Source organism: Lynx canadensis, chromosome C1 (assembly GCF_007474595.2).
Source record: "Lynx canadensis isolate LIC74 chromosome C1, mLynCan4.pri.v2, whole genome shotgun sequence".
NCBI lineage: Eukaryota > Metazoa > Chordata > Mammalia > Carnivora > Felidae > Lynx > Lynx canadensis.
The window spans coordinates 127,224,998-127,241,472 of NC_044310.1; the positions used below are offsets into that span (position 1 = coordinate 127,224,998).

Here is a 16,475-nt window from a genome sequence, read left to right on the forward strand (position 1 = left end):
GGCCATTGGTTCAGGGATGGGAACAGGACCCAAGTTAGACTCATTGGAGCCAGTCCTAGAATTTTTGCTGGAACTACTAAGATAGAGCCCTCTCTTCCTACCGGTGTTTCTGAGAGGAACAGGATGTCAGGTGGAGCTGCTGATAGCCATCTTATCACCATAGAGGAAGAGCAAGGGGTCAGATCCTGGCCAAGTGCCTTTGTGTGATCTTTCAGGCCTGACCATAGGCAATTACAAAGGTGTTATGTCAGCTTGGGTTGTTATAACACAATACCATAGACTGGGTGGCTTCAACAACATACATTTATTTCTCATGTTTCTACAGGCTTGGAAGTTTAAGATCAAAGTGCTGGTGAATTCTGTTTCTGGTGAAGACCTGCTTCCTGGCTTACAGACAGCTACCATCTCCCTGTGTGCTCACATGACCTCTTTGTGAGTATGTACACATGGACAGAAAGAGAACTCTGGTTTCTTTTCCTCTTCTTATAAGGACACTAATCTCGTCACGGGGAGCCCCACACCCACCATCTGACTTAACTCTACCTTCCAAAGAAAGGCTCTACTGCCAAAGGCCATCACATTGAGGGTTAGAGCTTCAGCATATGAATGGGGGCGGGGCACACAAACATTACTCCATAACACCTTATCTGGCAGGTCTCATAGGGTAAGGCTGCCCTTCCTACACCAGATTTGGTGCACAGCCAATGCGTGGTAGGCTATGAAGAGAGTTGCAGTCAAGGACTAGGCCCCTGTGGCCAGCTAGTCTCTTATGCTTGCTTGCATTACTGGGCCAGGCACCTCCATCAAAGGCCTCTCTTGTGGGGAGGAGGTTACAATTAGGCTGAAGCCTTGTTGTGGGAAGGGGAAACTTGAAGACACTTTTTTCCACTCTGAACTTGGTACTCGGGACTTTCCTACTAGGTATCCCTGTTCCTCTTGGCCCCAGATCCATAGAAAAGCAGGAACCTATTGTTTGGGGCTCTCTAAGCAGTGAGCCAATTCCTGCCAGGTGTACTGATGCAGCTGGCCTTCCCCAGGTACTGTTACATGGGGAAAAATGGAACACTGGGGAGCCAGCTCTTTAGCTTCTTCCTTACACTATGGCAGTAAGTAAATAAAGCCTTGATTGTTCCTTTCATTTTGACTTGTCTTAATTGACTGCTTTGCCACCTGGCAGATCAACTCAGCCCTTGGCAGTCTGCTTGAGAATGGAACCAAAACAGAGGAAACACAGCTGAGAGACAAAGAGGGGTAACTGGGCCTCTATCACGTCACCTCAGTGCCCCTAAATCTAGCTGTACTGGAAGCCATTGTGACTCTTAGACCTTTTAGTTTTTGAGCATAAGCCAATTAGATGTGTTTTTGTGTCAGTGAATCCTGAGTCAAGTACATCCCCTCAGTGCCCCATCCCCAGTAGAACTCAGGAACTCCTGTTCTCTGTGTACTTGCCTTTACCATGGTCCAGATCAGCCTGCCCTATTCTGCTTCATGTGCTTGCCTCTTCAAGAGATATCTTCTCTTAGAAGCTAGGGGCGTGGCTTCTCTTTTTCTGTCTCTTTTTAAATCCCCATAGAATCAGACAAAAAAACTGTAAGAATGAGTACTTATGAAGAATGAAACTCCAGTGGGCTGTTTATAATCAATTAGATGATTATAAATAGGATGAAAACTCTTCTTAATATTGAAAAAATTTACATTAAAAACTTTTTTTTTAATCCACTTAGGAAATCAAATCAGTGTCAGGGGATAAAATCTGTATTAGTCATTTTTGCTGCATAATAAGTTATCCAAAATCTCATAGGCTTAGAACAACCAACATTTACAATCTCAGTTTCTCAGAGCCTGGAGTTAGATACAGCTTAGCTGGGTCCCCTGTTTCTGGATTTCTGACAAGGCTATGATTATTGTATCACTGAAGCTGCAGTCATCTCAAGGCTCAACGGGGAAAGGATCCACCTGTAAGCTCACTTATGTGGTTGTTTGCAAACCTCAGGTCCTCAGTGTCTTTTGGCTAGAGACATCAGTACCTTGCCACACGGGCCTCTCCATAGGGCTGCTCACAACATGGCACTTGGCTTCCTTCAGAGTAATGAAAAAACAAAAGAGAGAGAGATCCAAGATGGTGGTCACAGTCTTTTTATGATGTAATCTCAGAAACAATATCACAACATTATCCCCATATTCTATTTGTCAGAAATTAGTCACTAGGTCCACCCCACACTCAAGGAGAGATTATTATATAAGGGCCTGAATACCAGGAGGCAGGGATCATTGGGAGTTATCATAGAGGTTGCCTACCCCAAGATTCACATTCCTTCCACATGCAAAATACCTACCCTATCCTACCAAGGTCCCTAAAGTCTCATATTATCACATCACTTCAAAGTCCAAAACAGCATCTAAATTAAGTTCCGGTGTGGATGAGACCCAACTGTGGTGTCTTAAATACAGATCTTCTTTATCTGCAGACCAGTGGAACTAATGAAGTAAGTTATCTGGCCCCCATCTATAGTTGTTGGGCTGGAAGACATTCCTGTCCAACATGGTGGAAAATTGGAGACATAAGAGTTCATTGGTCATGGAAATTCTGAAAGCCAGCCACACAAGTGCTGGACATTTCTTAATTAGATCCCAAGGCCTAGGATTAATTCTCCATGGCTCTTGGCTTCACTCTCTAGGCAATTGACTCTGCCCTCGCAGTCATCTTTTCTTTTTTATGGAAGGTAGCACATTTTTTTTTTTTGTAGCTGAGCAGCAATCTCAGCCTGCTTCTTGCCAGTAGAACTCTGGAGGTTGAAAACGTCTCCTCATTCTGTACTGTCTCTTTCTCCTGCAGTCCAAGTTGGCAATGTTTCTAAAAATATAAGGCTTTAAAGACACTTGGAGGTCTCTTGTGAATCTCTTTGGGGTTCACTCCATTAGGCAAAAGCCATACATACAAATTTCTTTGACATAAGCCCCATCTGCTTTTGATGAGATGGCTGAGGTCCAACACCCTTAACTTTCTAGAGATCCTATAGTTTGATTGAGAGGATTTGTGAGGCAAACCCTTAATCCCTTGTGATATTATAAGAAATATGTGTTTGGTCTCCATCCCTAGCTCCTGGGCAGAACTCCTTAGGATATTATCTTTATAATGTCCTAAGGGGTAATAGCAGTAGGAACATATTTTGTTATAATATTTGGTTTTTGTTCCTAGCTTCTGAAACAGCTCCAGACTGATAAAGCTGAAAGGAGCACCTTATGTTAATGAGGTGAATTTTGGAAAGTCCCTAAGGATAAGTGGCTGGTTGCCAGGGGAAACAACCACATGATTAGAGAGTTAGAACTTTCAGCCCCACCTCCTGAATTCCAGGGGCCACTAAAGGCCAATGGTTTAATCAATCGTGCCTATGCAATGAAGCCTCCATAAAAATCCTGACCAAAGGGGTTCAGACAGCTTCTGGGTTGGTGAACACATGGTGGTGCTGGGAGGTGGTGCCCTTGGAGAGGACATGGAAACTCTTGTCCCTTCCCACATTCCTTATCCCATGTGTCTCTTCTAGTTGGCTGTTTCTGAGTTGTATTCTTTATAATAAAAGGGCAATACTAAGTAAAGTGCTTCCTTGAGGTCTGTGAACCATTCTGGTGAATTATTGAGACTGAGAAAGAAGTTGTGGGAAACCCCCCTCCCCCCCCATTTACAGTTGGTTGGTCAGAAGTATAGGTGACAGCCAGGACTTGAGATTGGTGTCTGAAGTGGGAGGGGGAAGTTTTGTGGGACTGAGCCCTTGACGTGTGGGGTCTGCACTAATTCCAGGCTGTTAGTGTCAGAATCTGGTTAAATTGTAGGACACCCAGTTGGTGTCCTATGAGAACTGGAGAGTTGCTTGGGGTGGAAAACCCACACATCTGGCATCAGTAGTGTTATAAGTAGATGGAAACAGGACTATTTCTTCTTCTTTAAGGGGGCCTTCGTAGACTGTGAGGCACTATCTTTGATCTTTCTGAGGTCTTAAAAAGTTTTACTTTTATATATGCTCAGTTTCATCTTTAGACACTGTTTTCCTGGTAGTGTCTTTGGATTTGACATTTGCTTGGATGCTGTCTGGAGAGGCTGAAAATTTTCAAACCCCCCCTTTTTTTTTTGATGAGTGGTGGGAACTATAACAATTTATTTCTTTCCTCCTTCATTTGGCTATAAGTAGCAAAAAGACATCAAGTGGTACCTCCATCACTTTGGAAACACTGCTTAACTTGATGACCCAGTTCATTAGGAATATTTCTACTTTCTTTTTTTTTTTTTTTCAACGTTTATTTATTTTTGGGACAGAGAGAGACAGAGCATGAACGGGGGAGGGGCAGAGAGAGAGGGAGACACAGAATCGGAAACAGGCTCCAGGCTCTGAGCCATCAGCCCAGAGCCTGACGCGGGGCTCGAACTCACGGACCGCGAGATCATGACCTGGCTGAAGTCGGACGCTTAACCGACTGCGCCACCCAGGCACCCCGAATATTTCTACTTTCAATGTAACTGCAGGTAAGTGTTGTTAGACTTCCTGCTATTACATTATGGTCTGTCTTCCTGTAGTTTACAATAGTATCTCATTTCCTCCTGAGACCTCACCAGCAGTATCTCCAATACCAGGATTTCTACTAACAGTCTATTCAAGAAATTTAGGTTTTCTTTAACATGCTCCCCAAATTCCTTTTAGCCTCTGTGCACTGCTGGGTTCCAAAGCCTCTCTCACACATATTTGCTCCAAGAACCAAAAATCTGTATTAATCCCTTTTCTCATCTTACCTTCTCAGTCAACTATTCTCACATATATGAAGCATCATTTTGTTTGCGAAGATTTCTCACAAAATTATGCTCTTGTTGCATGAGCATACATTTTTACTCTCTTAAATGGTATTGTTTTAGATATCTCATTCTGTTTCTCATTCTTTTCAATCATCACCATGCTTTCAAGCTCCATCCGTGATGCGATGTGGACATCTCGTCAGTGGCTTCCAACTGTGGGTAATACACGATGGGTTACTCCTCCCCACCCCATGTTTTATATGTCCAGTGCCCTAGGGATGAGCATCCAGATTATCTCCACTTGCATGCCATCATCACAAATAATGTGGTCATGAGCATCCTAATCCGGAGACTCTTATGAATCTGTGTGAGGATTTCTTTGTGATATACGCATACCCAGAAGTGAAATTAATGACACTTAGGATATAGGTAGGCTTACTTTGACTAGGAAGTGCCATATTACCCACACTCTTCATGCACTAGTCTTCATTCCCATCAGCTATGCATCAAGGAACTCATTATGCCACATCTAGGCTGACACTCAGTATCATCATCCAGTTTAAAAATTTTTTTCAGTCTATTTGGTATGAAATCGTATCTCATTTTGATTGGCATTTTTCCTGACAATTGATGAGTTTGAGCATCTCTTCAGATACTTTGGGCTTTCATCTTCCACACACTGCCTGCTCATATCCTTGTTTGTATCCTTGATCTTTAAGATCAGAGAGCAGGTATGATTTCTTCTGCATTCTCCGTTGCTCCCAGCAGCACTGGTGGGTATTGATTGATGATTGATGAGAAGGTCAGTGTGGCTGTGTAATTTGAGCTTCTGGATTTTTGAGGCCTACTTTTCCTCCACAGAGCCTGAGGTGTTTGCCTGTATTCATTCAGAACACATTCATCAAATGGCTACCCCATGCCAAGTCTTCCTGTGCAACTCTCCCTCCCGGCAAAGCCCAAATGACCTGTCAGTCATTCTATCAATTGAACAGAAGAATAAAACTTGTCACACTAGTCATCTGGCATCGGACAGATTCTAGTAACATTTTAGGCGTCCTTTTATAGGCTCTAATACTCTATGATCATCTGATTCTAACTTACTGACTAGTTGATTTTTTTCTTTTATTGTTATTTTTTTGTAAGATTTTTTTTTAAAGGTTTATTTGTTTTTGAGAGAGAGAGAGAGAGCATGAGCTGGGGAGCGACAGAGAGAGATGGGAACAGAGGATCCAAAGTGGGCTCCAACAGCAAGCCTGATGTGTGGCTCGAACTCAGGAACCATGAGATCATGACCTGAGCTGAAGTCAGAGGCTCAACTGACTGAGCCACCCAAGTGCACCTCTTTTATTGTTATTTATTTATTTATTTATTTATTTATTTATCTTTCATATGGAACTTGTTTTTTTTTAATTTTTATTTAATTTATTTTTGAAATTTACATCCGAGTTACTTAGCATATAGTGCAACAATGATTTCAGGAGTAGATTCCTTAATGTTCCTTACCCATTTAGCCCACCCCTTCTCCCACAACTCCTCCAGCAACCCTCTGTTTGTTCTCCATATTTAAGAGTCTCTTATGTTTTTGTCCCCCTCCCTGTTTTTATATTATTTTTTCTTCCCTTCCCTATGTTCATCTGTTTTGTATCTTAAGGTCCTTATATGGGTGAAGTCATACGATATTTGTCTTTCTCTGACTGACTGATTTTGCTTAGCATAATATCCTCTAGTTCCATCCATGTCATTGCAAGGGGCAAGATTTCATTCTTTTTGATTGCTGAGTAATACTCCATTGTATACATATATACCACATCTTCTTTATACATTCATCATCGATGGACACTTGGGCTCATTCCATACTTTGGCTATTGTCGATAGTGCTGCTATAAACATTGGAGTGCATGTGTCCCTTTGAAACAGCACACCTGTATCCCTTGGATAAATACCTAGTAGTGCAATTGCTGGGTCATAGGGTAGTTCTATTTTTAATTTTTTGAGGAACCTCCATACTGGTTTCCAGAGTGGCTGCACCAGTTTGCATTCCCACCAGCAGTGCAAAAGAGATCCTCTTTCTCCACATCCTAGCCAACATCTGTTGTTGCCCAAGTTGTTAATGTTAGCCATTCTGCCAGGTGTGAGGTGATATCTCATTGTGGTTTTGATTTGTATTTCCCTGATGATGAGTGATGTTGAGCTTTTTTTCATGTGTTGGTTGGCCATCTGGATGTCTTCTTTGGAGAAGTGTCTATTCATGTCTTTTGCCTACATTTCTTCACTGGATATTGCTTTTTGGGTGTTGAGTTTGATAAGTTCTTTATAGATTTTGGATACTAACCTTTTATCTGATACGTCGTTTGCAAATGTCTTCTCCCATTCCATCGGTTGCCTTTTAGTTTTGCTTATTGTTTCCTTCACTGTGCAGAAGCTTTTTATTTTGATGAGGTGAGGTCCCAATAGTTCATTTTTGCTTTTGTTTCTCTTGCCTCTGGAGATGTGTTGAGTAAGAAGTTGCTATGGCCAAGGTCAAAGAGGTTTTGGTCTGCTTTCTCCTTGAGGATTTTGATGGCTTCCTGTCTTACATTTAGGTCTTTCATCCATTTTGAGTTTATTTTTGTGTATGGTGTAAGAAAGTGGTCCAGATTCATTCTTCTGCATGTTGCTGTCCAGTTTTCCTAGCACCACTTGGTGAAGAGACTGTGTTTATTCCATTGGATATTCTTTCCTGCTTTGTCAAAGATTAATTGGTTGTACGTTTGTGGGTCCATTTCTGGGTTCTCTATTCTGTTCTCTTGATCTGAGTGTCTGTTCTTGTGCCAGTACCATACTGTCTTGATGATTACAGCTTTGTAGTATACCTTGAAGTCCAGGATTGTGATGCCTCCAGCTTTGGTTTTCTTTTTCAAGATTGCTTTGGCTATTCAGGGTCTTTTCTGGTTCCATACAAATTTTAGGATTGTTTGTTCTAGCTCTGTGAAGAATGCTGGTGTTATTTAGATAGGGATTGCATTGAATTTGTAGACTGCTTTGGGTAATATCAACATTTTAACAATATTTGTTCTTCCTCTCCAGGAGTGCGGAATATTTTTCCTTTTTTTGTGTGTGTTTTATTGTTATTTTTAACTGCCATGTGCCTAAAGCAAGGCAAGATCCAAGGAATCTTGGCTATATGTTTGCAAATCAACAGCCTTTTGTTAAGGGTCTCTGCTTGTGAGGCACAATCCCACCTCTTTTGAAATATGACTGCTGAAAACTGTCACGGACTTTATAGTCAAAAAGTAAACTCTCCTTACTGTACTTGCTACAAAGTTCACAAGCCTCAGTGTGACAACATTTATCTGCTTTTCCAGAGAGAATAAGTGTTCTGAGCCTAACCTAACTACTCTCACCCCACCCACTCCAGGTAGGCTTAGGATCCCAAATCTGTAAGTTACCTCTACCTCATATTGTAATTGTCTATTTGTTCTTCTTCCTCTAGATCTGGGACACATTGAGGACACGGACTGTGTCTTATTCATTTTTTAGTTTACTGTACTTACCAAGGCATTTGTCACAGAGCAAGTGTTCAATAAACATTTATTGATTGAACAAATGGACACATGAAAAACTGTTTATTGAGCACCTACATGCCACACACTGTGTAAGGTTCTGGGAATTCATTGACGAGTAACACACAGTTTAATTATAAAATGGTGTGGAAAAGGTACAGAGGAGGGGCACCACATCTTATGGGGAGGTGAACTTCAAACAAATAAGGAATGCCATTTGTAACACTCATCTTCTTCATCTCCCAAAGAGTTCTTCTGCCTTAAATTCTGGATATGGCTTGTACCGGACTTGGAGGAAATATGCTTTCTCTGCGTGCAGATGTGCGAGAGGTGTGGATGTGGATGCTGCCTGTCCAAGTGTGCCTGCTCCACCCTAGCCTGAAGTTAGTACAGGGAGGCCAAAGGCTATTTTCCCACCTTCCAAAGGGGCTTGATCAAATGGCTGGGCTATCTATAGAGCCATCTGGGGCTGGAGTGCGGACAAACAAGTGAGCATCACAACATTGGACCCTTAATTCCTTTGGTATGTGATCCAACAATTGGGAAAACCTGAGTTGGCCTAGGAGTGAGCTTTCCCAGCTCCATCTCAAATCCATGTCAATTTTCAACACTTTAGTCAAGTGAAAGGGACTTGGGTCAAGGTCTGTCTAAAAGATTGGGCTTTGAGGGAAAGTTAGATAAGTAAGTTTGCTGAAAGGTCTAGTTATATACCTCTTGGAAAACGTGCTAGCCAGACCTCTGCAGGGACCTCATCCCACTTCACATCAGCTCAGCGAGAGGATTTAAAAAAAAAAAATTTTTAATGTTTATTTATTTGAGACAGAGAGAGACAGAGCATGAACGGGGGAGGGCCAGAGAGAGGGAGACACAGAATCCGAAGCAGGCTCCAGGCTCTGAGCTGTCAGCACAGAGCCCGACGCGGGGCTCGAACTCACAGACCGTGAGATCATGACCTGAGCCGAAGTCGGACGCTCAACCAACTGAGCCACCCAGGCACCCCTCAGCGAGAGGATTTTTAACAGTGACTCCTAAAATGGACAATAGATGTAGGGCAGAGTCGGAAAGCATGCTACATTTGCATTAGGTATTCCACAGAAAAACAAAAACTAATTTCTTTGTTCTCACTTTAAAAGATACTTCTTATATAAAAGGTTTCTTTGCAAAGAATCACTTAATAGTTGGTAGTTGATCAAGCGAAACAAATTTGGGCTCTCTTGAGCAAATCCCTAAAGAGATTTCCTTCATTTTCATATCTGTGGATTTTGGAGAGTAGAATCTAATGTGAAATGATCTTCAATAAATTTTTTTCATTGATATTCTACAGGGCAGAGTTCTTTTATCTTTGTTTGCTCCATAATCTTGAGGCACTTGCTCAATAACCACAGTGTGGGCTTCAGTTAAATATACAATTCCTGCCTCTGCCATTCTTTTTTTTAAAAATTGAACTAGTTTGCTTGTGTGCAGTTAATTCTATTTTTTATGTACTTAACCACCGATAACTAGGATCTAGTGCACATGAGTTTCCCTTTTTTGTTTGTTTGCTTGGGTTCTGTGAGCTTTTCCATCATAAACCAAAATAGCCAATAGCAGATGAATTGATGAATGCTACCACTAACAATAACTGGGCAATGTGAGGACAACCAATAGAGCAGGGGTTGGCAAATATCTTCTGTAAAGGGTCAGACAGTAAATATTTTAGGCTTTGTGAGTCATTATAGTCTCTGTCATTACTATGTACATCTGCCTTTGTAGTGCCAACTCAGCTGTAGACATATGTAAATGAATGAACACTGCCATATTTCAATAAAATTTTATTTACAAAAACAGGCACTAGGCCAGATTTAGCCCGTGGCTATACTTTGTTGATCCCTAATCCAGAGTAAGTGATAGAGACAAATAACTTTAGCTATGAAAAATATCATAAGGGCCCACCCTTCGAAACTCTAATTTTGCACTGTATCTTAGCATACAGCATCTGCGACTCCAGTTTTGTTTCTTGAACTTTAGGTTTATCGGGGGAGTGAGGGATTAGAATGACAGTGTTTACAGAGGTGTTTAGTGATGAGAAGCTCTAAGAGGTGCCCTTCCCTCTCCTCTCTCATTTTTAATTTTTTTTTTTCAACGTTTATTTATTTTTGGGACAGAGAGAGACAGAGCATGAACGGGGGAGGGGCAGAGAGAGAGGGAGACACAGAATGGGAAACAGGCTCCAGGCTCTGAGCCATCAGCCCAGAGCCTGACGCGGGGCTCGAACTCACGGACCGCGAGATCGTGACCTGGCTGAAGTCGGACGCTTAACCGACTGCACCACCCAGGCGCCCCTCCTCTCTCATTTTTAAGGTGAAGCCTCTTCTCTTAGCTGGGCCATGGTAATGGGCTGAAATAGAGAAGGGTCTGGGATGGAAACCAGCCACTTTGTATAGGATCTGTGTCTCTCAGGGGAGCTGGGGTTTGGTACTTAGGGAGAAAGAAGGGACGTACTTCTAGGAGTCTACTCTAGCAGCCCAGAGATGAACAAGAAAAGAGACCAAATTCCCCAAGTCTCTTGGGTGCAAGGTTTGTTGGGGTTTTGGAGAGGTCAATTCCAGAGCACAGCTTCCAGGCACAGAGTCCCAGATTTTGACTGGCAATTTGTATTTCACCGGTAAAGAAGATCCTGTGGCGGTTCTGGTGTGCTCTTTGCAGCTGTTGACAGATGTGAACAATCCATTGCCATGTGGACTCCTTATAATATTTCAGTGTTTGCTGAGGCAATGATTCCACTGTCTGCATGTGATTTCAGAGGGTAGCAAAAGACCTAGAAAGAGGCGAGAAACTAAAGCTCAGGTGTCTTACTTGGAAGGGGGCCAATAAGTACGTTAGTGCATGGAGTGGATGTTGCAGCTGAGACCAAATTCTAAGGTTGGTTCTGCCTGGAGTAGATCTGTAATCTTGTTTTTTTTGCTCCATCATTTTTTTTTTTTTTTTTTCCAGGTCTGAGCAAACACAAGCCATCCTTGAGTTCCTGGTTCTGGTAGGTTCCCAAGCGAGCAGCATCTGTTGGATGGAGGAGCAGTTCATGCTTGGATGTTTTTAGAGGGCTGACCCAGCACTGGTGTCAGGGCCATCAGTTAGACAGTGGGAGAGGGGAGCAATGAAGTTGGTAATTACACACCACAGCACTGTTGACCTCCAAGAGCAGGTGGCGGGAGCAAGTGAAATTCCAGGCTCTGTCACTCAAGATTCATTTTCGCTCTTGTGTTTAGGCCTGAGGGGATGCTCACTGATCTGGAAGAGATTGTCTACACTGTTTTGTTAATAATAAGGACAATAAGAAAATTATGTATTTAATACAGAAGGATATTTTTCCTTTCCTTAGTTATTTCAAGGTTGCTATTATATTTTTAAAACCTCTGTCTCTTTATTGCTGTCTCTTATGTACATATATATATATATATATATATATGCAACATTGGGAAGATCAGGATCTGTAGCTATAGTAAGAGTTCAATATTTACTGCTTCTCTTTTTATTATTCATTATTATTTTAAGTTTATTTATTTATTTTGAGAGAGAGAGTGTAAGCAAGGGAGGGGCAGAGAGAGAGAGAGAGAAAGAGAATCCCAAGCAGGCTCCACACTGTCAGTACAGAGCCTGACATGGGGCTTGAACTCAAGACCATGAGATCATGGACCTGAGCTGAAACCAAGAGTCAGACGCCGAACCAACTGAGCCACTCAGGCGCCCCCAATATTCACTGCCTCTGTAGAACCGGTCCTTTGGTAAGGCCTTTGCAGCCCTGATATTTCCATTTCTTCACAATTGCCTCCTTTTACAGAGCCACCATTATTCCTGTGTCACAGGTCTAGAGAGGAGGGCTGACAAAGTGACACCCAAGCCCGGGCAACAGATTGGGTGAATATCCTTCAGGCTACCCAGTTGTGCTTGCAGTTTCCAACTTCTCTCGGAGCTGTGGTTCCCAGTTCTCTTCCCCCTTGGTCTCCAGCATCTCTCCCTACCAGTGATGCAGCTTCGCTTCTGGCCTTCAGTGGGGTGCGGAGCCGAGTGAACTGTCTTGGATGACTTCCTCAGTCCTGAGCAGCCCACAGTCGAGGGGGGTGTGGACAGCGGGACATAACAGCTTTGGTTTCCCTAGCTCTTGAGCCTCTTAAGATAACAGACCCCAGTGTGCAATTGATGTTCGGGACAGATAGAGGTCTTGGCAGAAGCTGAGATCACTTTCCAATTTCACTGAGATTATGAAAACAACGTTTGTGAACTTGGAATCCTAGCACTCCTGACCCTGAGCATTTTCTTTTTCTTTTGTCACAGACTTCTTTGAAGACCAAGTCACCGTTTCCTTCAGCTTGAGACAATGTTTCAGGTGATAAGAAAAGACAAACTATCAGAAACCCCAGAGGTGCCAATTACCCACTTTTTTCATGCTAACAACTTGCATTTCTACTCATTGGTTTATACAAGCGTAACCATCTCTTTCTCTTAACATGCTGGAGGTGGGGTGGGAGTGGGGGTTGTTCCAAAGTAGCCAGATCAGACTTTTTAATGGGCAAGAGTTGGAGGGGGGAAAAAAAAGGTAAATTGACTTTTTACAGGAAACACAGCATTCCTCAAAAACGATTAAACATTCTGTCATCCAGAATATCCCTATCCTGTTGACCTTATTTACAGATTTCATGAAAAATACATCATCATAACATTGATATATGGACCCTGTAGCATCCAATTTCTTGGAGGCATCTGTACCTGATAAGGATGCTGGTCATGCACTCATAAACGTGGGGGCAATATAAATGAGATGATGCCCCATGGAATATAATACACATAGATGCTTTTCTAAAATACACTCATATCTGTTGGAAATAAGGCAATTTGGCTCTCCACCTTGGCTCTGAATGAAATAATGTTCTGGGTTGGGGAGGCAGGTAATAAAAGCCACAATTGTGAAGTGTTACTGGCAGTCCTTTCATTGTTACTGCAAGCTGGGCATACATTTGTCTTCATTGTCAAAGTGCTGATGTTGTTTACAAGTTAAAGACAAGGAAGCCAGGAAAGCTTATTCAGGTCTCTTGGCTGGGAAAACACCCGTTTCCTCATCACGAATCCCAAATTACATTTTGAGCTGGAATTAGGCGACACATCGCTTTAGATTTGGTCAGATTTTCCTTGGTGCTTTCCTCATACCTGCCTCTGGGGTTTGGAGGACCTGGAAATAGTTGTGATTAGAGGGTGATGTGAAAACAAACAGAGCCATTTCTGCCCCCACCAGGTTTCAGCTGACTGGATACTGAGAATAGCCTTGGCGTCTAGCCTTTGCCTATTTGCAAAACCTTTACCAACTTTCCTCATCCCTCAGGGGAAACAAAAGGTGGGTGCAGTAATTTTGGAGGTGGAGTGAGGGTTGTTAAACTCCTTCACTGCAGACAGTGATGCAGGTAGGAAAGCTTTATTCTGCATCCAGGCCTCCATCTATTTACAATCAATCTTGATTATCAGGACAAAGCTCAAAACCAGCAGGCACCTGACTCTCAGAGCAGCTCTCACACCTACTGGATGAAGAACAAGAAGGAACTTGTAATCCTTCCTTGTACTTTGGAGAAAAAGCAGCCCAGCCCTCTCAATCGGAGGTATTTATGGGAGGGGGTTTGGCATAGCTGGAAGGGAAATGCACACACACACACACACACACACACAAACACACTTCAAAACAAATCTAAAATGCAAGGGACTTCAGCGATGGGAACAGGGACTGAAATTCCAGCTCAGAGCTTGCAAATCCTCAGTAAGCAAAAAGCAACCCTCTGTGTGCCCCATCCTCATTTATGACCGGTCAACAAAGCAACTGCAGGTGATCTCAACTGCTGATGCTGCTGAGGAGGCCTCTCAGATGGCCGGGCTCCTGCAAACTTATTCACTGCCTCATTAAAGCAATTTCGAAATCAATTCCGGATTTGACAAGCCGTCAGTACATTGTTGCTTCTCGGTGATGGGAGTGACATGTTAACAGCAATTAGACTTTTGCACACGCACGTTGAAGCCTGTTCAGCATATTCTTTATTAGAAGAGCCTAAAAAGCGTTATTATAATCATCTAACCTGGGGTCATAGACACATGCTCTATGATCTCTGCCTCTGTCAGCAGTCCCCTTGGTGAAATTTTGCCTATTGTCCGTAGAGATTAAAAGGAAGTGCTTACCCCAGATGCGATATTGGAAAATCAAAGGTCAGAGCAAAGCTTGTGGTAACCTCCATGTTTTTTAATACAAGTTATAGGAGCAATCAGATTAGCATGAACAGATACTGCTCCTTCTAACAGATGGAGCAGGATTCTTATGCAAACGAGGGAGGACAGGCTTCAGTCCTTTGGTGGCCACATGAGTGGCGATGTTGTTATCTCGACTGTGGTTGGCCAGCACTTGGATAGTGAAGATGGCAAAGCCTTCACTCCAGTTCAGCAGAGGCTTATCAGTCCTTTATGTCATGGAAAACTACTCTCTTCTGTAATAAAATCATCCTGTCCTGTTTGGAATGGTGCTCTTTGTAGACAGTTCTCTTGGTCAGCTGAAGTTACCAGCGGGAGCTGTGTTCCTCTCTGCTTTGGGAGCCCAGTGGAACCGACTGAAAACGAATATTGTAACCTGATTTTCCCAAGACTCTACCAGCCAAATGAGATCCAGATAAGTCTCAAATCTCATCGGACCCTATTTATTTCTGGGGAGTCTCAAGACAGAGTCTGTCACATGCCCACAAACAATTCTCTCCTGGTCTTCTCTTCTGATTTCTGCTTGGATGGCTACCATTTGAGAGTAGTTTTATGCCCAGTATTTAGTGTGAATAACATCCCCTCAGGTAAGTACTTGTATTATAACCACTTTGAAGACGAGAAAACAGGAGAGTAGCAAGGTTCAGCCAGTGGCTCGGTGTCTCATGGCTACAACACCGGATGCAAGCTCAGGCAGTCTGGCTTCCAGTCTCCCACAGTGAGTCATTACCCTGCTGGCCTCTTGAGCCAAAGCTGGTGCCTACCCAAGGGGACCACCTCCCCAAACTCCCAACGTTGCAAAATAGTCACTGTTCCAAGTAAATATTTATTGACTGACTGATTTACTGAAAATGAATGAATTCTGATTGACTTCATGATGGCCAAATTCATGCAGTTATATGATATTTCAAATTCCCAGGCTTCCCAAGCACACCCAGTTTGCTTACAACTGACCTATTTAAAATTGCAAACAACTCTCAACTCTTGTAGTCCTTATCCCCTTTCCCCACTTTAAGTGGTGATGCTCATTACCACTGACATATGGTGTATTTTGTTTGCCTATCTCTCCCACTACAATATAAAGGCAAGAATTTTTCAATGTTTTGTTCACTGCTGTTTCAGTGCTAGAACAGTGCCAGCAACAAACTAGGGTCTTGATAATTGTTGAGTAAATGAAAGGGTTATGTATTTCAGGTATAAATGGGGTGGGGAATGGGTCCTATCTTTGGTTGAGAAATATATTCAGAAATATATTCACAGACCCACTGATGAGAAATACAGCACAAAAAGCTGGGAGGAATTTAGCACTCTTCTTACCATCTTTGTCACTTTTAGAGAGTCATTTGCTTTTGGTAACACCAAGTCTTTGGTAACACTAAGTAGAAATAGAACTAAAGGTCCTTAAAAGTCCTTGTCTGGAAGACTTCCCACCCCACATTCTACCCACTTAGTGTGACCAGATCTAGAGATTTCCTTTTCCACATCGCTCATTATTAAAGATCTTCCCAGAAAGTACCCCCCTGATCTGATGTTGCCCCCTGCCCCTTTGGGTTGCTTCCTGGTTGGCTGACTGCAGGGGCTTTAGAGGGTCCCTGTTGTTTTGTTGGATCAGGGGGTTGCTTAGCTTTTGAAGCAGGCCTGCTCATTGCTCATTTCCCCCAGGCACTTGTTTTTAAAGCCAAAGCTTCAAAGGCAAGCAACATTTGAAATTCCTCAGCTATTCATCCAGTTGGTAAAACTAGATGCACACCCTCAAGAAGCCATTTGTTACTTTCATCAGGTTCAGCAGATAATCAGGAAGCCACCATTTGGAGGATGAGCTGACAGTTTATCATTAGAATCAGTAGGTCTGCAGAGGGTGTGCCTGGGGTTAATACTTTAATGTTAAGTTT

General features: G+C 42.7%; 1 long non-coding RNA gene across 1 annotated transcript; it reads left to right on the forward strand.

Annotated features, from left to right (window-relative positions):
- The first annotated feature begins 328 nt into the window (after window positions 1-328).
- LOC115521071 lies at window positions 329-12,807 on the forward strand. Its single transcript, XR_003970949.1, has 3 exons — window positions 329-432; window positions 11,299-11,338; window positions 12,637-12,807. It is a non-coding gene; the product is annotated as an uncharacterized LOC115521071 (long non-coding RNA).
- Window positions 12,808-16,475: the final 3,668 nt, after the last annotated feature.